The sequence below is a fragment of the Cricetulus griseus genome, chromosome 5 (assembly GCF_003668045.3).
Source record: "Cricetulus griseus strain 17A/GY chromosome 5, alternate assembly CriGri-PICRH-1.0, whole genome shotgun sequence".
Classification (NCBI taxonomy): domain Eukaryota; kingdom Metazoa; phylum Chordata; class Mammalia; order Rodentia; family Cricetidae; genus Cricetulus; species Cricetulus griseus.
Window position 1 is genome coordinate 149,649,635 of NC_048598.1, and position 23,813 is coordinate 149,673,447.

At 42.0% G+C, this 23,813-nt stretch overlaps 1 pseudogene; it reads right to left on the reverse strand.

The window, feature by feature from the left end:
* Positions 1-69: 69 nt before the first annotated feature.
* Positions 70-19,065, reverse strand: LOC100763739 (annotated as a pseudogene).
* Positions 19,066-23,813: the final 4,748 nt, after the last annotated feature.

Here is a 23,813-nt window from a genome sequence, read left to right on the forward strand (position 1 = left end):
ACCTGCAAGGACAGATAAGGCAGGAGGAACAGGTGCAAATCCCCTGGAGAAGAGCAGGCATCCATAGCTTCAGACTTCTGTGTGGAAGGGGCAGTCCTTGTGTTAGCACAGCTCATCAAGACACACCCCTCCAGTTCCTGTTGTTGCTGAGTGCTCACATCCTCTTGCTCTGCTCAAAGTCAAAGACCTGCAAGTTCTCAGCAATGCATGCTGGTGGTGTCACAGACTTGGGAATCACCACCAAGTTCCTTTGTTTGGGGGAACCAGATCAGCACCTGTAGTTTTATAGTACTTGGATGCAATTGCCTTGATCCTAGGACCCTCCAGCAGAGAGGGGTCTTCAGGCTTGGCCCAGAGACTGTCAGGAGAGCCAGGGAGACATGGCAGTAAGTACTGAATCTGCTTCTCCTGGGTTAGGTACTGGTGGCACTCTGATTAACCACAGGCTTACATTTTAAGGCAGGCTTGTTTAAGACCCTCTCAATCTGGAGGGTTGAAGTTGGAGACACAATCAATTGGAGACACCAGCTGTTCCATGGACATCCAAATGTCCACAAGACTGGTGTCACTGGGAATCACTTTTCCTGATGCATCCATTGGGAAATAATCAGGCCCAGGCTTGAAGCCTGTTGGCCAGGAAATCAGGTAGAGGTGTAGGTAGTCCCACTGCAGATTGCTGAGTGTCTTCTTGCAGGCTCCTCTCTCCATGCTCTTGTCATCGAGCCTGCACCACAGCTTGCTAACAACAAAGAGCCCCTGGTACTTCACCACCTGTTCTTTGAGCTTCTCCTGGAGGGCTACTCCCACCTCCTTCTCATTCTGGTACACCTGGCCACAGTCAGTGTGGCAGTACCCAGTGTCAATATCAACCTTCACAGCCTTAGACACCTGGCCAGGAGGGGACTTCCGGCTGCCCAGGCCCAAGCTGGGCATCTTGGCACCATTGTTGAGCTCCAGGTGGCTAGCCACAACTGCTGCACATTATACACCCTGCCTAGCAACTGTGCCTCATCAAACAACCATTCACATTTGCTTTTCAAACTGCCTAAAGTAAATTAAGACTTTAAGTAAATTAAGTATAATATGACCTAGTGAAAATCTCTCAATAAACATTTGACCTATTTGTACTTTGGACATCTGTGGTTCTGCATGCACACTCCAGCCACCTCATTTAGAAAGTTTTAGATTGGGATAGGGGCAGGGGAAGAAGGGGGGAGAGGGAACTGAGATTGACATGTAAAAGAAGCTTGTTTCTAATTTAAAGGGGGAAAAAAAGAGAAAGTTGTAGAGTTCCTGGGTAACGAAAGTCTAACTGCCACTGTGGAGCATGTCACTGTGGAACGCCTTTGCCGAATGCTTCCGTACTCTTGGTACAATAGAACTGTGTCATGAAATTAAGAACAAGAGGGAAGCTGAGCGGTGGTGGTGCATGCCTTTAATCCCAGCACTCAGGGGGTGACACAGGCAGATCTCTGTGAGTTCGAGGCCAGCCTGGTCTAGACAGGTAGTTCCAGGACAGCCTCCAAAGCTACACAGAGAAAACTTGTCTCAAAAAAATAAAAAAAAATTTAAAAAAGAGAGAATAGGCAGTTTGAAAAGCAAATGTGAATGGTTGTTTGATCAAAAATAGATGAATAACACAAAGCTAGCTTCCTCTGTGTCTCCTTCAGCTGTCTTGCATATGAGGAATTTCCTATCTTATATGAATATTCAGTATGGATTGTTCATGTGAGACCCCATGGGTCTAGAGACAGTTTGACCTAGGCAATCTCAATGCTGTTGGAGAAAAACTCCCTAGAAGGCAATCAAGGCTGCTACCCAACTGATATAGATCATGAGGACCCTCTTTTCCCGCCCTTCACTTGCTTTGTGAAGTTCTCTAGGAGCATCAAGTTAGTGTGACAATTGTTGAAATATAGCCATAAGAAGTTCTAAAAATAGGTGTGTGTGTGTGTGTGTGTGTGTGTGTGTGTGTGTGTGTGTGTGTGTTTGTATCAATGCCCAGCTACAAGATGAACTAGTATTTATCACTGTTATGCAGTTCACCAAGTCAACAGTATGCTGTCTGCATGGTCTATGTTCTATTGAAATCATAACCCTTTCTCCTTCAAGAGATAGCAAAGGTAACAAGAAAACGTCATAGTCCTTAACATAAACCTCCATATATTTGATGCCTCTGACTACAGTACAACCCCCAGTGTCAACTATCTACCCAGTCCCACAGAAATAGTTATATATTCCCCAGCAAGTAGTGCCCATCTTGATCCTGCTCAATTTCATCCAGGTTTGCCCACTCCTTTCCTGTGTGCTTCTGTTGTCGCAACGCTGTGAGTGTGGATATGTCCCCAGCCCTGATCTATTTATCCTCTGACCCAATGCTCACAGCTTCTTTTAGTATCACATGCACAGGTTAAATGTAGATACCCTTATACCCCTTCTTCAACTTGGGGTTTAAGATACAGACAAAGTATCACCAACTACACTGCCATGGCCCCTGATCAGACTGTGTACAAAGTAAGTCTCAGTTTTAGGGCCCCTTGTGTATCTGGCCCCACCACTATTTTAGAATGTTTGATACATGAAAAGATTATCCTCTGGCTTACATATATGTTGCCGATAAAACTGTCAACATACTTAAATTCTTCCTCCATGGCTGTGTCTATAAAAAGACCCAGTTTAGTGAGAGATCAAAAGAACCACCTGTTGCCTGAGGCCTGGGCTGAGCTGGTGATGAGTCACAGCTTATCTACATAATTCTTCTACTTGTCAGCTGTGAGTGATGCTACCTGCTCTTAGGAAAGAGGGGAAACAGCATAGTAATGAACATCTGAGGCCAGATGTTTAAAATAATCGGCATTTTCCTCATCTGCTGCAGGAGGAAGCTTCTCTGATGATGACACTGAGAATGAGCCCCATGTGGTTGGTGGGCTCTAAATTATGCTGCCTGTGTTACTAGGAGAGCTGGGGGGTGATGCAATACAGAGACCCACAGCCAGACATTATGGAGAGAGATGGGAGAGAGAGGAGGGGGGGAGAGAGAGAGGAGGGGAGAGGAAAGACAGAGAAAGAGAGAGCAACCTTTGAACACACAGCTCTAAATGGAATGTCCCCATCAAATTCGTCCCTGCAGAGCTCAGGGCGAAGAAGTGGGAAGCCTGTAAGAGCCAGTGGGAATGGAGGACACAGAGTAAAGTCCTCTAGATCAACTGAGCAGAGCTCATATGAACTCTCAGAGACTGAAGCAGCAGGCACAGGGCCACACTGGTCTGCACAGGTCCTCTGCCTGGGTATTACAGCTTTCAGTTTTGTATTTTTATGGGACTCCTGAAATGTGTGAACAAGCAGGTCTCTGATTCTTGCACCTTCTCTTGGGGATCTTTTCCTTTTGTTGGTTTGCCTTGTTCAACTTTGACATGATAAGTTTTTGTTTTATCTTATAATATTTTATTTTGTCATCTTTGGTTGATACCTCTTAGAAACCTCTTTTTAGCTGGGCGTTGGTGGCGCATGCCTTTAATCCCAGCACTCGGGAGGCAGAGGCAGGTGGATCTCTGTGAGTTTGAGACCAGCCTGGTCTACAAGAGCTAGTTCCAGGACAGCCTCCAAAGCCACAGAGAAACCCTGTCTTGAAACACCGCCCCCCCCCCAAAAAAAGAAAGAAACCTCTTCTAATGAGAGATGTAGGGGGCCGTTTCCTGCAGATTAAGGGATTGGCGCTAGGTAATCTGGAAGGGAAGGAAACCATATAGGGTAACACGTAGGGAGAAACTAGAAGGAGTACATTAAAGAGGGAGGAGAAAAATACTGCGCGCGGGACAGAGAGACAGAAAGGGATAATCAGGATGTATAGGATAAAAGAATCTATTTTCAATAAAAAGTGAAAATATTATATAAAAAAGAAAATAGGCTTTATCTATAATGAAACGACATTAGAAATCAGGTCCATAATATGCAAAAGCTAAATGGAAGGTCTTTATTTTCTAAGATGAATTAGGAAATAATCAGTTGCTTCTTGACTGATGGGGAGAAGACAGTAACCTTAATCACGTCTTTCCTTCTAAAACTCTTATGTAATGTAATACTTTATTAATTCTTTGATAATTTCATGCTGAGCACTTTTTCAATATCTTGATATTGTAATTTAGTTACAGTATCACTCCCTTTCCATGCCTCCTTCCAGACCCTCTCATGTGATCTTCACACTCCCCTGAAATTCATGACCTCCTTTATCATTGTTATTATAGGCATCTATGCAGTCATATATTTATATATTCTTAAATATAAACTGTTGAGTCCAAACAATGTGTGTGTGTATGTGTGTGCGTGAGTGTGAGTGGGTGTGTGTCTGTGTGTATGTGCATATATGTGTGCGCACGTACGTGTGTATGTGTGTGAATGTGTGTGTGTGTATGTGTGTGTGTGTGTGTGTGTGTGAGAGAGAGAGAGAGAGAGAGAGAGAGAGAGAGAGAGAGAGAGAGAGAGAGAGAGAGAATATTCAGGGCTGGTTGTTTACAGCATGGACAACCAATTGTTGTGCTCTTCCCTGGCAGGAATGTCTCACCGGCTCCTAGCTTTATTCAGTTGCCTGTAGTTCTCTGCATAGTGTTGAAGCCTCCTGGGCTTTTCCCCACCCAGTTTGGCATGTTTGGTGGGGCCCTCCTTGTCTAGCTCATGTTTGGGTGGTTATGTTGGAAAGAGTTTACACTCATAGCTTCTAACACAGACTATTTGATCACATCCCCCCCCCGCCCCGTGCTGCACCCCTTTAAAACTCCTAAAGCACTTGTGATGTTTTCTCGTGATGAGTACAGGAGACATTTGAATTTCTGAGGTTTTCAAAGAAAGTCTGGATAAAGCCTGTGAGATGATGTCTATACATTGAGAGGACACTTGAGAAAAAAAGAAAATAGAAAAATGTAACTGCTTCTCTCCTTCTGAAAGTGAGACATTTAAATATCTTCATTTGAAGTGATTTTTTTTCACAAACGGGGTCCAGAAAATACCTATGTAAAACCATTCTTCTAATAATTCATAATCAACAAAATTAGACAGCTACTATGCCTCAAAACAGAACCAGTCCAAAATGCACACATTTTTAGGATAAGCTTTGTATCCAAATATGATTTCACGTGTACAGGCCTATGACCTAAAAGAGAAGGAATTGTTATCTAAACACAAACTAGGAAGTCTGGATCCCCCAAGACATCCTTTGCTTGACATCAGGTACAGCTAGTGATTATTTGGTTGATTGATTTTTTTTTTTTTTTGGTTTGTTTTTTGTTTGTTTTAAGGCAGTCTCTCTCTCTATGCAGCTGCCCTTGAGCCTCTCTGGTGAGGCCTGAAAAGAACAGCTGTTGGTATTAAGAATCTTCTGTGGAGTCTTCATTTCCTGGAATGCCAAGAGATGAGAGCCCAACCTGTTTTTTTCTGAGAGACAGGCAGCCCCTAGGGACAACCTGATTTGGGCAGCCAAAATGTTTTAGTTTTGGATTTTGTAAAGAAAAGCTGAGCCTTTGCCCAAGTCAACAGAAAATGGAAGAGGTCATGGTGAGAATAAAGTCTCAGAGATGACCTCTGCCTATATGCTGGGCAGGTGTGTTCATTTTGAGGCTTCCTGCTTGCCTGCCTAGACAGTGGGCAATTATCGAGTTCCTATTTACTGTACATTCATATAGAAAGTTTATGCATTTACTGTGTAATGTGATTCCAAGACATCTTAGAGAAAGCCCTTATGGATGGAAGGTAATCCTGAGTTAGAGAACAAGACCCCTCGGCCTTCCTAGGGCTCTTTCCTGGCACCTCCAAATGAACTCCTTGGTTCTCTCAGTGTTGGACATAGAGAAGGGTAATGAGACAGCACCTGCTGACAGGCAGCTGGGTTCAATAGCCTGGGAAGCTGCTTTCCCTGCAGCATTCTGCTATCAGGCCTTTGGTTTCAAACCTAAGTCAAAAAGTCAGAAATGTATCAGTTCCCAGCTCCACTGACTTGCTGTGTAAATTCCAAGTTTTTAAAATCTCTGTGCTATTCACTACTACAGAACACATGGCAGGAACAACTTACAGAGATAAATTTATTTTGGCTTACCATTTCAGAAGTTTCATTCTATCATCGTAAGGATGCATTGCAGAGGTCTTGGTGGCAGGACAACATAGCAGACATTTGTTCACATGGCAGTAGACCACGAACATAGCACTAGACTAGAACCAGGGATGGGTGTAGACACAGTTTCTGTCCCACCAGGTCCCTCTGCCCTTCAGCCCCAAATAAACACACAGAGGCTTTTATTAATTATAAATTGTTTGTCCAATGGATTAGGCTTCTTATTGGCTAGCTCTCTCTTAATTATTATTAACCCATTTCTATTAATCCAGTATTTCCACGTGGTCTTATCTTACCGGAGAATCTTGCTCCCTCAGCAGCTACATGGTGTCTCCCTGGCGGCTTCCTCAACTATTAACCCATAACTATTAAACTATGTACTGCCACCAGGCTATGGCTTACCAGTAATCCAGCAGATGGGTATGAATTTATGACATTCAGAGGCCCACCATTAGGGACCTATCAGCACCAGCCAGGCACCAACTCCTAAAAAAGCTCCACAGCCTTCAAAATAACACCACAAGCTGGAGCCAAGTGCTCACCATGTGAGCCTGTGGGCAACATTTCCGATTCAAACTGTAAAAGCGCTCTATAAGCTGCTCTCTATAAAAGAACAAACTGACCCGAAAAATAAATCACACACATGATACATTAATTACACATGTGATACACTTCACATACAGAAAAGTTGCTGACACTTACATTACCCGTCGGACCAGAAGAACAATGGCTGGGGAAAGCGAGATGAGAAAACTGACTCCTCACCTCTAACAGTGTTAAAATGGAGTCAGGATCACTCTACCCATTTACACTAGCAGCTATTTTGGAAAACAAATGAGAAAATGTGACTGAACCCACAGTGAAAGAAACACAGATGGTCATTAACAGAAGGCTGTGACCTGAGGACATAAGCCACAACCTTGATATTTGCAGGCTTCCTAATTTTCCTAGGAAATTCGCATTCCCAGGTTGTTGCTGAAACGCACTGGGCTTAAGATGTAAGTGGCGGTGTTGAGATTCCATAAGCTCTTTAGAGTAAGGAAGACTGACAAAAAGGAAAGAGTCCCAGGTGATGCCACCTGGAAAGACTTTGTTAACAGGCCAAGTTCTATCTGGTCACCTCTTTAAATACCCATTATGTGTTTTTTTCTGTTTATTGTGGGGGAATCATACATGCCACAGCTCTCCTGCGGAGGACAGAGGACAACTTGTAGAATTTGCCTCTCAGTTTGTACCATTTCATCTCAAAGATGAGACTTAGGTAGTCAGGCTTGGAGGCAAGCGCCTTTACCCGCTGAGCCATCTTCCTGGCAGCTTCCTGGTAACCTTTAATAAGAGAATGTAAGTTGAATCAGTTCTATCAACTGTCCGACTGGGGTGGGATGGGCAGGAAAATACCTGTCTTTATCAAAGTTCTGTCTAAAAAGTTTTGGTTTTTGTTGAAATTTTTTCTACATTTTAATCACTTTCTTTGAAAACATAAAAAAGTCCAAAAATATTTACCAGATGATATAGATCTGAAATAAAACAGGGCATTTTTTTCTACCTACTTCATGTGGCCTTGAGGACACAACTTTTATATGTGTTCATAAGAAAGCCATAGCCTGAGATCATAGTGATTCTCAGCCATCCAGAAGCTGTTGTTATCAATAAATAAACATTAAAAAAGCTTTATTCCTTGGGAACATCTATTCACAATGAAGTCACCATGTGTTCTGGCTTCAGTACAAATCTATTTCCCAGCCTCCACCTACTCAGATCACACTATCTACCCTTTTTTTTTTTTTTTTACTAGAATTCTTCTCAAAGTAAGTTTTAATTTTAAGATTTTCTCTACTACCAATGTTAGATTCTGGTTATATGAAGCCAGCTCCCAAACCTGCCTCAATCAGGGTATCTCTGCTTTTTCCCCTTTTAAGTGTCACAAGCTTGCTTGAATTAAGGCTTCAAAACTTCTGGGGGGAGATTCATAATTATATCCCTTAGTAATGAGGTTAGCTTTATTAATTTAGTTGTTAGTATTTTTTCAGCTAGTCATAGATATTAAAATGCTGTGTTCCTGTGTGAAAATATTTCAGAAGTATTAAATGTTTGAGAAATTCCAATAGTCAGGGAAACTGGGCCTCCATATCCTGTCCCAGTTGCCTTGAGGGCCTGGCTGCCAAAAATCTAAGATTTCCCCCATGGGAGTCCCATATACACATCCAGCCAGGAAGGTCACAATCCAGCCAGAAACTCCAGAGAAAGAGAATGATCTAAAGGGCTGTGAAATCAGGCCAAGCATTTACTACAAACCAAAATTCATCTATAGCTCAGCGACCCAGTTAATGAAGAAACATTACCCCCATCCCACCACACTATTATTTTTGTGTATCTATGTGGGTCACAGCACAGAAAATTCCACAGAGAACTTTCCAGGGAAAATATGGAACTTACAACTGAGAATTGTTGACCCTACTTTTTTCTACAAGTTGTCACACGAAAGAAAAGGTGAGACTAGAAAGTTTAAAAAAAAACTGTGATTGCCCAAATTTGGGGATTTCATAGATGGGAAAACATTTGCAACAAGTTCAGAGATTGATTTATGGTGGTTAACATGTTATTTTGCCAAGAAAATGAACATTTTTAACTTGTCACCAAAATTCCTTCCCTGGGGGAAATGTAAATGTCTACCCCTACACACACACACACACACCCCAAGTCTCAATGACAAAAACACCAAGTTTTGATTCCATGAAATTTTACCCCAGGGAGCCAAAAAGTTTACTGGACTTATGTTAACAACACGAGTAAAGAGACGCTGACAGGCCCCCAAAGAAGATACAAAGGAAAGTCGTCACCCAACATGGACGATTGCTTTCCCACAGCTGCACAGATGAACACCCCCTTCCCTAATCTCCCCCAGCGCATAAACTCCAGCCCTTCCCAAAGACTCTGAGGCTATGTGCAATTCAGGCAGAACTTTGTGTACAAGGATGGACAAATACAGAAGTGCCACACCCTCCTCCTAGGAGGCAGTGCCAACAGTCCACAGGCTCCCTCATCATGCACTCTAGCAAGTACATAGAACTTACTAGAGTTCTGAAGATGGCAGTAGTTTGACTCAGAGGCTAGCACATTTCACCTCTTACCTACATTTAATAAAAAGCCATTTCACACTAAGGAGTAGAAAGAAAGGGGGTTCTTTCTTTGCTGAATAGGTCAATTGGCCCTCACACACTGATGAAGGCATCTAACCTGGACTAATTATTTTGTTGTGTTTTCATTTTAAGCCCATGGAAAGTAGTTTAGGACAATACCAGTAAACATACTGGATCCCCAGAGGTAGGAAGGAGGCTTAAAGATGACATGAGGTAAGTTCCCAGTGCAGCCTGAGATTGAGCTGGGAGAGAGAGTTCAACAGGTCAGAGGAGAAATCCAGCTCCCAGCTTGTGAGATTCAGTAGAAAACCAAACACATAAGACCTTAGGACTTTGCTATCCTCTGCCCAGCCTTGGAAAGTGGACAGAGGGACTACAACTGCACACCAGCTCTACTCTGCTGCTCAGCCTTCCAGGCAGATCCCTTTCCAGCAGGTGGCAGAACACACACATGGAACATTCCAAAGCCACCCAGCATTTTCTGTTTATTTGTTGTCTCTCAGATGGTCCATGGTATTAGCTATTGAAAAGTCAGCAGGGATAAGTGTGTGCTTAATAAGCACAAGACCTTGAACTCAATCCCCAACATTGAAAACATGATCCATGTGTTGAAAGGGATTCTGCAAATTTAAAAAACCTCACTCACATTCCATCCTCCAATCCTATTTACATGATTCTTTGGTTTTCACAGAGAAACAAAAACTCTGCAGAAAGAAGAACCCCCAACACAAGGAAACCCTGACAATAAACTGCAAAGACCAGGCTCAAAGCCCTCTACCTGTCAGGGAATTCAGCAGGTAGCTTCTGCCTTCACAAACAGCACTAGCCCTAATAAAAAACCTTGGCTTGTTCTTCATTGCCTGTGTCTATAAAGCCACAATTATAGTCTTTTCTAACAAGAGCAGTCCTCGGATTTGGCATTGCCTCTTTTTAAGGAGAAAAGTTAACAATTACACTCATGTCAGAACAACCATGAGCCAGCGAGTGTCTCTGTACTGGCACTCACATGTCAGGCTGAAAAGCCATTTCCTAAAATATATTCTTTTTTTTTTTTTTTTTTGGAAACAGGGTTTCTCTATGGCTTTGGAGGTTGTCCTGGAACCTAAAATATATTCTAACTGGCTATTTCAGGTACAACACAAAGTGGGGTGGCTTGCTTTCTCTGAGTCAGAGACTCAGTCTACAGTATAGTGCCCTGAGCAAGAAAGCAAGAAGCAATTCTTTAATTGCAATTTGGGAATCAGGACTACAACTGGGAGCTTTGTGAGTAATTTTGAAAAATAATTTGAACTACAGAAGTAAAACTGATGGCACTTCACCAAAGCCACAACAATCACATCCACATTACCACCTTCACACCGAAACCCTTTCTAGCATAAATTGAATCTGGGAAAAAAATGTACTGGAAACACGTTCAAGCATCCTGAATTTGATCATCAGATACATACTCCCTCTCATAAATCCTCTATGCTTCCCAGTTTCAGTCTGGTCTTACCCCTGCCCCCAAACAGCAGGGTCCCCAAAATGTCCTATGCTCTGTGCCTTCTACCCACCTAAGCATATGACAGGATGCTTCTTAGAGCTAGAAAGGGCCTGCCAGGTTCAACACAGCTATTTCTATGGGTGAATAAAACTTGCCCCTAAGAAACAAACTCCCCAAAGCCACAGCTCATCACTCCTAGGTTCAGGACACACACACACACACACACACACACACACACACACACACACACACACACACACACACTAATTGTTGCCATCCTATCACATCAAGTTTTTCATTTTCACCAGGCAAAGTAACTGGCTCCATTATTACTTCTTTAGAAAATAGCCATTTACTGGACAAGGCATTTAGGGTTAAATTTTTCAGAAGAGACATACAGGGCAGGCAGGAGACAAAGTCTTGAGTTATGGGTGCTTTCCATACTCTCAAATCACATTCTGCCTGTGTATGACTCATGCTTGAAACATTTAGACACCAAGGTCTGAGCTGTGTGAGCTGATCCTTGGCAACTGAACAAAATGTATGCTTCATGAAAGTGAGGTCTAGCTTACACACACACACACACACACACACACACACACACACACACACATATATATATATATATCCTTGTTTCTTCTCTCTATAGTCCATCTTCACCACCACCTCCTTTTTAGTTCCCTGTCTTACTTAGGCCTAGTCCCTTTAATCAAAACTCCATTATTAGTAAATTCTATCCACCATCCTTATTTTACTAGTCTTTAGGTTATTGCTTGGCATCTCCAGAATTTCAGTCTTGGGTCCCCATCATAGGCCTCCAATCTGAGTGACCTTTGTGACCGAATCCTAACCACTCTCTCTGTACACAGTCAAGTTTTGCAATCTTTGAAAGAATGGTAAATTGTTCCCAAGAACAACTCCCTTCTCCAATTCCCTCCTAATTCCCTCCTACTCTATGTTCTTCTTCGCCTCTACATTTTTCTAAAGTAATTTAAAACCTACCTTCCTGCTGTCTTTTCTCTTTCCCAGCTGTCAAAACCTAGAAAACATGGTGATATTACATATTTAGACCTAGCTGTATTGCTTTATAAACACCAAGATGCCTGATTCCCACATCCTGCTTCATCTCACCTTATTAGCTAGAATTTTGTTTTCACCCTGTAACACACTAGGGGTTGCTGTTGCAATATCCAGGCCCAAGGAGCTTGGAAACAGAGAAGAGAAGCAACAGAGCCTTCAGAGTCCTGGAAAACATTCTAGTTAGGCCTCTCTCTTCATGAGATCTCTGCAGCACACAGTCCCTGGTCAGAGTTCTCCAACAGTGCAGCTTTGGAGGAGAGCCTAAGAGCCCCAAGCTGAAGGTTTCAATGGAAGGCTAATTGGCATAACCACTCATCATCTTGGTAACTGCTGGATGTGACCATTAATCCATACTTGCCACCACAAAGTTCTGTTTAGACAACCAAGTGATAAACAGTGTCAGGCAGAATTACACATACCAAATGTACCCACAACAGCTGGGAAACACTTGAGTTTGTCCCTGCATTTCACAATTCATCCTTCTTGGTATGTGATATCTAAGTCTTTGGGAATGGATTCTTTGTATGCAAATGACTATCACCAACCTCTGTCAGCCCCCAGTTTAGCTACAGCAAAATGCTTACAGACTGCCAGTCCCTGGCTTCAGTCAATTGTGCTTCAATGGGCAAATACGGCAGGGAAAGTGACATCCTATATCAGAGGCCTTTTCAGATCTCTAAGCAAGTTATTATGACAAAGGAAGCATTTTGTTCAACTTGTGGATTTTTTTAAGGTTAAAAAATGATTGTGTGTGTGTGTGTGTGTGTGTGTGTGTGTGTGTGTGTGTGTGTGTGTGTGTGTGTGGGGGGGAAGTCTGAGGGCAATTTTCAGGAACCAGTTCCTTCTACCCTGTGGGTTTCAGGTATCAAGCTCAGGTGGCAGATTTGACGGGAACCACCTTAACCAAGTGATCCACCTTATAAGTTCAAGATAATTTGTTTTGTGTTTGTTCTTTGTTTTGTTTTAGTACACAAATTTGAAAAATTCATTAGTGAAAAAAAATGAATGAGAAACGTTACTACTAGTAGAACAATAGACCTTCCCACCTAACGAATGGCTCTGTACCAAGAAAAATAACTCTGGTATTCATCCGAGAAGAAACTATATACCCCCCATGAAGAAACTACAGCCTTGTGTTTCTCACCTTTTGTTGGTGTAGTCCAGTTGCTCCTCACAAATACTAATGACAACTCTCTGGCCAAGTCCCAAATCTGAAGAATCTCAGAGTGACTCAAGAAGAACCCTGATGCAGATACTATTCCAGAGCCAATCTTCCACAGAACTGGTTTCCTTTTTTGCCCTGCCCTCCATCCCAAGAAGGGAATTCTAGCTATGGCTACATCATACTTGTAGATAAAATACAAGGACTTTGGCAAGTACTGGGTTGGCATGCCCACAAGAGCTTTACTAAAGACAAGGATGAATATGCCACACTTAAGAAAGTATGCAGAGAACATGAAGCAAGTGGCTTGCAGTAGAATTTCTGCATTCACATATTCCAGAGACGTACTTCATCAGTTAGAAAGGGCGAGGTTATGTAACAGACCCATCACAGAAGAAGGTGGGAACTCTGCTAGAGCATGTATGTTGAGAAAGCTGTTGCACTAGCTAGTTTTATGTCAACAAAACACAAGCTAGAATCATCAGAGAGGAGGGAGCCTCAGTTGAGAAAATGCCTCCTCAATATCAGGCTGCAGTCAATCTAAGGGCATTTCCTTAATGAGTAATTGATAGGGATAGGCCTAGCCCATTGTGGATGGTACCATCTCTGGTTAGTGGTCCTGGGTGCTATAAAAAAGCAGGTTGAGCAAGCCATCAGGAGCAAGCAAATAAGCAGCACCCTTCTATGGCCTCTACATTAGCTCCTGTATCCAGGTTCCTGCCCTGTCTTCCTTTGGTGATGAACTGTGATGAAGAAGTTTAAACTGAATAAACCCTTTCTTCTCCAAGTTTCTTTGGCTATAGTGTTATTTGGTTATTTGGTTATGTTTACTATCATAGAATAGTAACCCTTACTAAGACACCTATACTCAGAAAAAAATCAGCTCTGATTAGCCCTCTGGGAGTATTCTGCTCAGCCTCTGGGAAAGTCACTCTAGCTAGCACAATCACACACCAAAGACTCAGGTGGCAATAGCAATGTATTCATGCCCTAAGGTCCTAATAAAACGCCAGTGAACATTTCCTGCCCTAGAACCTAAAGCCCCACCCTTTAAATAAAACTCCAAAGACAAACCCTTGTTATAGTTATCACTGCCCAGAAATTTGCATATGCAAAATGCTGACTGAAAAGTAACATCGGAAAGCAAATTTCAATTTACTATTATAGCTATATTTTGAAAATTCTCTTCTATTAATTCATGTAATTTTCTAATCAAAACAGTAAAAATAAATAAAAGGGCTTATTTCCTCAGTTAACTCAGCAGTGCCTCGTGTTTGTCCTCAACCTTATCTGGAAAGATTAAAATCCCATAGTAATACCACCACCTGATGGATTGTTGCTTTTAACTGATTTTGAGTGGGAGCTAGACAGTTTTTTTTTAATTCCTCCAGTATATAACCAGAATGAGTATATCCATGTCAACCAGAAGAATAATCTTTATTTATCTATTTATTTATTTAGAGACAAGGTGGCATATATCTCAAGCTGGCAGTGAACTTGTTAAGTGTTCAAAATTGACCTTGAATTCTGATTCTCCTGCATTTACTTCCCTCCTGGGGTGATGAGATTACAGATGTGCACCACCATCCCTAGTTTATTGGATGCTAGGGATTAAACCCCAGGTTTCTCATGTTAAGTGAGCACTCTACCAACTGAGCTACATCTCCAGCCTCAAGCAGAGAGAGAGAGAGAGAGCGTTTACTAGGGATTGAGCCCAGAGCCTCACACATGTTAGGCAAGCACTCTACCCCTGAGCTACATACACCCTCAGTCCTTGGTGTAGTTGAGAATAACCTTAAACTCTCAACCCTTCTGCCTCTACCTCCCAAGTGCTGGGATTACAGGAGTTTACCATCATACCCAGCTCCTAAAAGTTTTCTTTAAATTTCCTATGCCTGAATTTTGTTCCGAAAAAATGACAGTCTTTCTCCTACAGAAAGAGTGAAATTAAAACCAATCATAAAGAACCTTGAGGTAATGAAGTAAGGACATTGTAGCTGATATCTTCATGTTTGAAGCCAGTTGTTAGCACTACTGACAGATTTTGATGAGATAGTGAGATCATATAAGCAAATATGCAACAAATCTGTAATTCTGAAGCATAAATATGCATCTCCTTACCAAAAAAAAAAAGAAAAAAGATCTCATTGCCCAACTTAATATTACCCTCAAACAAACAAAAAAAATTAAGATACAAAGAGAAAATGGGTATAAAAGGCTTGGACCATGAAGTCTAAATGAAGACCCAGAGGATGGTGGAAGACAGAGTCTGGCCTCCAATTTTATTATGGTAACACAGCAAAGTCACCTTGGAAGACTCCATTAGTGTCAAGGCCTGCCTGGCTCTCTTTGCTTTCTCTTCCCCTCTGTCCCCTCCCTGTAAGACTGACAGACTTAATGGAGCTTCTGACTGAGTCTACCCCCTCAAATATCTCTACCTTCAGGACAGGCCCCTCACTGCTGAGAGGGAAGAGAGGGGTCACTCCACAGACCTAAAACATCATTCGGGGCCAAATCAAATTTCAGAGTAAGCATCAACAATCTGAACCACAGAAATTAGGTTCCTGTGAACTTCGGTATATTTTTAAACTCTTCCAGTTTAAGAAAATAAGCCAAGTGACCCCCTTGAATATATGAAGTCTGCCTTCTCTGAGAGTGAGAGCCACAGAGCCACTTGGCTGCAGGGATGGCAGGATCTCCACTCACCCACAGCTGACACATTACCATGACACTAACTCAGCTGGCTACAGAAGGACAAGCACGAGAAATGCCTTACATAATGACAGATATGCTGAAACACGACGAGTATAGACCTGTGTTGGAATTTCACATGGGCAAAACCTCTAGCTCCTTCCAAAGGCAACTTTTTTAATGACCTAATTTGGTCAAGAATTGATGATACAACTAACAACCAACACCAAGTAGCTTTAGCATCTCTCCCGGCAGTTTGTCCACAGTCAATCTGACTCCACTCTTTTCTCACCCCCCCATTCTCCCCCCCACCCCCCGGCAGGGTAAGACCCAAGTCTTCAGTTTATTAGCAGGGCCTGGGCTACTGCAAGAATTCCCCATGAGACAACTGACAAACTCTGGGCCTTAAAAGTCATCAGTCACTAAACACGTGCAGGGTTTTTGGTTCCTCGTCTCAATTTCACCCTCACAACTGATAAGAGTCTTTTGCTCCTATTTGAATGAGAAGTGTGGTGTAGAGGAACTGAATAACTTCTGTCTCAAGGCACATAAGATAAGCTACATAACAGGCTCTCAACAGTTTTGTCTGATCACAAGCCTGTGCCCTTCAAAATAATGGTAATGTGTTCTCTCTAGCATCCTTCAAAACACTCTTCAAACAATAACTTGTTTAATCATCACAAAAGCCCTGGGGAAAAGGTTTTATTTTTACCACAGCCATTTTACAGATGAACAAATCAAGGAACAGAGAGGCCAAGCAATTCCCTAAACTTGCAAAGCTCTGCACTGGCAGTAGTAAGATTCAAACCTAAGCAAGCTGGTTTAAGCATCCATTGAGGCTTGAACACTGCACATATAGCTCCCTTTCTGCAATTTAGTGTGTTCTGTATTCATCCATTCAAATATTGCTTAGGTTTCTACTATGTATCTAAAACTTTGCCAACTATAGTAGAAAGTATTCCCTTGGAAATCAGTAATACTAGAACAATATAAAAAATTTATCTCCAAAATAAAAGGCCAAGTGATGCATATGGAATACCAGAAGGACCAAAGCACTAGGAAACAGTGGAAGACTTCCCTTAGCACCAAAGGTGAGAGCAGATAGGGGATAAGCAAAGGGGAGTAAAGGGACTGGAGATGCAGACAGTGAGCTCCCCACACCACACGCTTGCTGTATACATGTGTTAGCTCATTTAGTCTTCCTATGGGGCATCATCTATTAACAGGTAAAGACAAAGTGGTATGCAAAGCTCAACAACTGATCCAAGGTCACACAACAACCTAGTGTCAGAGCTAGGTTTGTTACATCTTCCTCCTCCTGATACCCTTTCCTGAGACCTGGAAGCTATTCTCAGGGGAAAAAACAAACTAAACAGGCCAGGGTACTGGGCAAGCAGGGACAGAGCCAGGCAGAATTTAATCATTCTCATTTCTCAGCTCCTTAGAAACCAGCAGCATTCTTTGTCTTCCATCTCCCAGTGGGATAAGTACACTATCACCCTAGAAGACCCTTCCTTCTTGGGTTTCTACAGGAAACAAGATTCTTCTCTACATACTAACATAGAATTGCTTGCCTTGTCCAAGTACAGCACAGCACAGCACAGCACCCATGAACCAGTCAAGCTCACCATGGAAGGACAGACTCAGTTGGAACCAGGTTGTGAGGAAACAGGCAAGGAACCCCAGAAGACCCCCTCATGCATTATCCTTTGTTGAAGAGAGAAAAGCCCAGAGTTGAATGTGAGGTAGTCAAGGGTGTACATTCGGCACCCCGCCCTCTACCCCCCAATTCTGAGTTCCATGAAAATGCTTTGGCAAGCAGAGATCTGAAATTCCTGCACCAGCTTGGGGAGGAGGTAACTAAGATCTGTCTTCCCACAGAGTCTGTCTTTAGACCCAAATGCTGCTAAGACTAAAAAAGAGCAAGTCTGTTTTCTTAGCTGACTCAGGTTTTATGCTGTTAGGAAAGGGGGTAGGAGTGGAAGAGCATCTAAGGGTGAATCATCCTCTCTTCATCAGCACCTAGGGAGAAAGTGGACCTTTTTGAGACCTTCTGGCTCTCTCCCCATTACAGAGAAAGAAGGCCCTGATATTACAGCACCCACTTGCAGCCCCTTATAGCATGCCTTCTACAGTTCCCACTGCCTCTAACAGAGACAAATATAGCTGCTACGATGCTTCTGCCACGGAGCCCCTAGGTAGCCCTCTAAGTAGATTTGAAATAATGGACCTCATCACTCAAACGAGAACCTGCTAATCAGACAGTAAAAGAAGCGCCCATTGCTTCATTGTGAGAAAGTTTAAAAAAAAAAAAGTATCAAGGTCATCACTCATGAAACCTCCCTCTGGGAACAGATTTAGTCCATTGCTCTTTTAAGGCCATAGGACTTTACGCCACCTTCTCTTTATGTTTCCTGCCCCTCTAAGGTTCCATTCTCACCAATCATCACATCAGACAGTAGCCCAAAGACATGACCTTTTAAAAAAGTGTACTTACCTTAATGCACTCAGAGTATTTCTAGGTTACTCTCCCGATGGCTAGTATTTGTGAACTTGAACAATAAATAAAGGTGATTTCTTCTCATCTCCTTTAGCATTAGGTAAAGAGATCAGAACCTAGGCAAATGTAAATAAGATATACCGATGACCTTCAGGTGGTATCATTCACACAGCGCTGGCTGGACAGGTTTTCTTACCTGCTCGCTCCCCCACAATGGGACATTTTCAACATCAGTAATCTAAAATATTTGGGAATGCAGCAACAAGATGATTTTAAGGCAAAGGAGCTATACCATTCCCCTTTTCTTCAAATTCTTTCTTCCCAAGCTCGCTCCCTGTGTGTACTATTACCTGTCTGGCCACTGGAGATTAGGTTTCTTTACATATCTATACTTATGCCTGTGTTTCCACTGGCATGAATTCGATCCTCCTCCCTCTCCCCCTCCCCACCCATGAAATGCCTTACACACATCTCAAAGTCTGTATGTAGAAAATAGAACCGGTCACCCCCCTCTATCACTTCCCACGTCTTTTCTCTTTCTTTATAGCATTACTTACTCTCATTGTTCAGGTGAACCTGCATGTCCCATGTCACTCCTCTTCACTCAGGGTCCCTCTCATCCAATCAATATCAAGGACTGTCCGTTCCCTCTTCGATGGATCTATACGTCTCCACTCTCTTTGGCACTGGTCTAGTTCAAACCAAAGTTACAGTTTCCCAAAATTGCCCTCACATCCTTTCAGCTGGTTTCTCTGTCTCTACTTACACTCTTCTAAGCCAAGACTTACATTTCATCTTGTGACCTTTCTGCAGCTTATTTAATCGTGTTGCACGGTTCACTAAAAACCCTTCTATTAGTTCCACTTCAGGAGGAATCCCAAAGGCCTTGGCTGACGGGGTACCTGCCATTCACCTCTCTCCAAACTCATCTGTCAGAAGAATTCCTTCATGCTACAGGTTGCATCAACACCAAATCTCTTTCAGAATCCTAAACCTGCCTCTTGACCCTCCCAGAATCACAAAATTGTACAGAAGGGACTGAACATCAAAATCAGGATTTTCTACCAATATCATCCTTATCATCAGAAAATTCTATACAATTGATTAGTGAGTGTTCACTGGGGGCAAAAACGCTGCTTTCATAGCTACAAAGACACTTAACTCATGCCCACCATGTCTCAGTGTTATCCTTATCGTTGAGTTTAATCATTTAATTCCTGAGCTGTGTGTGGTAGTACACACTGGATCTCAGCCCTTGAGAGACTTGAGACAAGGAAATTGCAAGTTTAAGGCCAGCCTGGTCTATTAAATGAAACCCTGTCTGAGGGGGGAAAAAGTTCAAGTTCCTAGAATAGTTCACAACACACTAAGAAACTATCCCTGACACAGTTGGCTTGTGCCTCTACATAGGTTTACAGGGATATTTCCACTTTCTCTGCTAATCCAGATCCTATGTGTCTCCTCCCTATCTCTGTGCTTTGTAAACTTTCTGTCACAGCCCACATGTTTACAAAGCTTGTTATTTTTTTTTTTCTGTTGGCTTTCTCAGCAATTGTCTAAAGCACAGAGCTAATGACCAGAAACCAGAAACCTTGCATTTAATAGCTCTATGTGGCAATTTATCGATCAGGGCTGGATAAAAATCTTTTCTAACAAATAGTTTTAAAATTATTTTTATTGCATTTATTTATTTTATCTTGGGGGAACCACACACGTGTCTGGCATACACATAGGGGTCAGAGGACAATTTGCAGGAATCAGTTCTCTTCTTACACCATGTTTCCCTAAGGACTGAGCCATCTAATGATTTTTGACTTTCAAATCATGAAGCCCAGTAAAGGGGGCAGACAGAAGGACTATCCAGAAAATTTTGATAGCATTCTAGATTGTTCCTGGTCACCAACAGAGAAAAGTAAAGATGATAGGCATGATCATTAATCTGGGATCAAAAGACAGTATCTTACCTCTACACTATTCCAGAAATATGGCTTAATTAATGGAAGCATGGAGTTATTTCAGTGCTGAGAATTGAATCTTCCCAGGGCTCTCTGTGCATACTACTGAGCACTTTAGAAATGAGTTGCATCTCCAGCCCTCAATGTTTGTCTTGGCCAGTGTTTCCCTTCTCATTGTTAAGTAGATAACTAGACTGTTAGTATTACTAGAATTGCAAAATGACATGCTCATGGAGACAAATGACCAATCTCCCCTTCCTTCTGACTAAGGGCACTAGAGGCAGGTTCTTTGTAGATTACATACTCGTGCACAGATGGTCCTTTGTGATACTTCTCTGCCTACCAAAATCATGACTTCCACCACATAAATTCAGGTACTGTATCAAATTTCTCACTACCCAGTTCTAAATGAAAGGGCGTCTACTTTCAGGAAATAGAAAATGGATGTAACATATCTTTTTCATAATTCTTTGTCTTTTCATAATGCCCAATTTGTCCATCACCCATGAACACCCTCCACAACAGTGAAGCAGAAATTTTTATTATTCTCAATAGGAACAGAAATACTAACAGGCAGAGTTTGTCCAGAAATTGTAATAAAGCATAAGAATCCCTGTCTAGCCCAGTGACTTTTAATAGAGAGAAGCTACATGAAAATGTCAAAGAGATAGACAGCATGCTGCAGCAGGGTTGAATGCTACCTTATCAGGAATAGGATGTAGAGAGTCAGTGGCCCTCTTCCCTTTGGATTATTTCAAGCATGACTCAGTCAAGCTCAAGTCAAAATAGGACACATACTAGCCTCAGGAAGCAAGTAGGGGAGCTAACTGAGGATTCTAGATACTCCTTATCCAGGGCCCTTGCTTAACAGAGCATTACTATGTTTAAGGTATCTTTTCTATCCCCCACTGCAAAGAGACTCTCTATGTGTGTATCTTAGACTGCAACAGCAATAAACAAGAAAATGAGATGTTCAGCGTGTCAGCAATACCCTATTTTGGCTGCATCCACTAGAGGACTGAAGATTTCTGCATTTAGGGTGTCCTGGTGTGTTCAGTTGGTTGCTTTTGTTATTGTTTGTCAACCTGACACAAATTAGAGCTATCTAGGGAGAGGAACCCCAACTGAGATAAATGCCTTCATCATAATGGCCTGGCGGGAATTTTCTTTTCTTTTCTTTTCTTTTTTTTTGGGGGGGGGGTTCTAGACAGTTTCTCTGTGGCTTTGGAGGCTGTCCTGGAACTAGCTCTTGTAGACCAGGCTGGTCTCGAACTCACAGAGATCCACCTGCCTCTGCCTCCCGAGTGCTGGGATTAAAGGCGGGCGCCACCAATGCCCGGCCGGAATTTTCTTGTTTAATGACTGATGTGGTGCCACAAGTAAGTGGTCCTAGGTGGTTTAAGGAAGCAAACTAAGAGAGCGAGGGGAACAAGGCGGTAAGCATTAGTCTTCCATGGCCTCAGCCCCAGTTCCTGTGCTCGCGTTCCTGCCCTGACTTCCCTTAGTAAGGCTAATAAAAATACAAAAGAAAGGGGGCTGGAGAAATGGCTCAGCGGTTAAGAGCACTGGCTGGCTGTTCGTCCTGAGTCCAATTCTCAGCAACCAACAACCATCTGTTATGAGATCTGGTGCCCTCTTCTGGTGTGCAGATATACATGGAAGCAGAATGTTGTATACATAACAAACAATTTTTAAAAAAGAAATAATTTAAAAAATACAAAAGACAGAATCTAAGTATCTGGCATTACAATTGCTAAAATTGCACCAACTTTGGAAGTTTCTACACTAACAATACTTCTGAAGTATTTTCCATTCCTCTACAGTAAAACCTTATGCTTGCTAAAGATTAAAAACTATAATAAACAAAAGTATTTAACTTGGGGAAAATTGTATTATTTTGCTATTCCCTAGACAGAAATAGTCCCTAATTTTTTTCTATCCATATCTTTCCCATAAGTGCCTTGCTCTGTCTCTGAGGAAGAGGAATGCAGATCACCTTTATTCAAAGTCCTTCAGAGTCTCAAAGGGACAACACTTGCAAGACCACCAATCCTGGTACTATTGCTATTGGACATTTTACATAGTAGGATTTCATTTGGCACCTATTAAATTGACAGAGGCCCCTCCTAAGAATGACAACAAAAAGAAAGAAGAAATCCCCCATCTTGCCACATATGAATAGATAAAAAGTATCTTGGGTGAAGGTCCTACATGTAGGCAAGGAGATGAATTATTAGCTCTATGAATTTTTCCTACCTACTGGAAAGAAAATGCTAACTCATATGCTTATGTAAGCGGTCTGGTTTATTCCTGAGACTTTTATCTGTTTCCATTTATTTATCTCAGAGTTTACACCAGCAGGACTCAAGAACAAATTCTATTTTGCTCATGACAAATCATCATTCACTCCAGGAAGCCCAAAGGCATCACCAAAATAAAAAGACACCGGGAGAAAGAAATGAACGTTAGTAAAAACAAAATCCATCATAAGCAAGGATTTTTTGCATTTTATTTTTTATATAAAATATTTTTTAACTTTTCTCCCAGAACAGGAGTAGGAATTTGTCTGTTTTGTAAACTTAGCATGACCTTCTGGTATCATTGCTAATAAGGGAATTAATAGTAGACTCATGATCTCTTCCTTAAGAAAAGGAAGAGACTCTAGCCATATCAGATGCAGAACTAAATTAGGAATCTTCAAAAGATTATCCAACTACATAGAGTATGACTCTGAGAGACCATCCTCTGACTATTCCTCTGAGGCCTTAGACAAACCTCTTGGAGCCTTAGTTTCTTGCATGTAGAGACAGGGAACTTTTGTTGTTGTTGTACCCTTAGGGTCTGCTGCCATGCCTCCTCTGCCATGGACTGAACCCTCAAACTGTGAGCCAAAATGAACCCTTCCTGCCTCAAGTCGCCTTTGTCAGGTATTTGTCCCAGCAGCATCCAGACTAGCTAGTACTCTAGGAAAAGCATGGGAGATCTTGACACACTCTCCTTGCTTCCATCTCTCCTTGAATCTGATATGATGCATGAAACCTCCTTGATGCTGACTTCTGGCAAGTGAAAACTATTTCTGTTTATAGTGCATAGATATCCCTTGACTATTAGCTCTCAGCACAAATATCTCAGATCAAAGAATCCATTTGATCTGTAAAACAGAGTTTGAATACCAAACTTACTATAATGGGCCTCTTTGGGTAAGTGAGAAAATACCACCGAGAAATTAATTATTCACACTTCATGATTCTCCTGAGGCAGTATATGGATTCAGCATATACTTTCATCCTCAATGGATTCAACAATTCTAATCCCTGTTCCTCCTTGGCAAGGAACATTACATCATTGCACTTGCCTAGAAAGGTACCAATATTCTCTGACTGATTGATTCCCTGATTGATTCAAATCTGACTCCAAGACATATTTGTTCATTTAAAGAGACTTAAGAAAATCATATGTTCCTTCTTCACTAGTAGAAGATCTTCTTTAGGGACCCTTAACCTTGTTCTAAAAAAATGGTGATCACAATTTGCTATTACTCTGTTCTTGTGAGATGGAAATCTCCTTACATGATCAGGACCAGGAACACTCAATAACATTTCAAGGTTTTTTGTTTTTTGTGTTTTGTTTTTGAAAGATCTCCTAATAATCACATCCTTATTGGCCAACTCATAGGATTGCTGGCGCCACAAAATAAGGTGC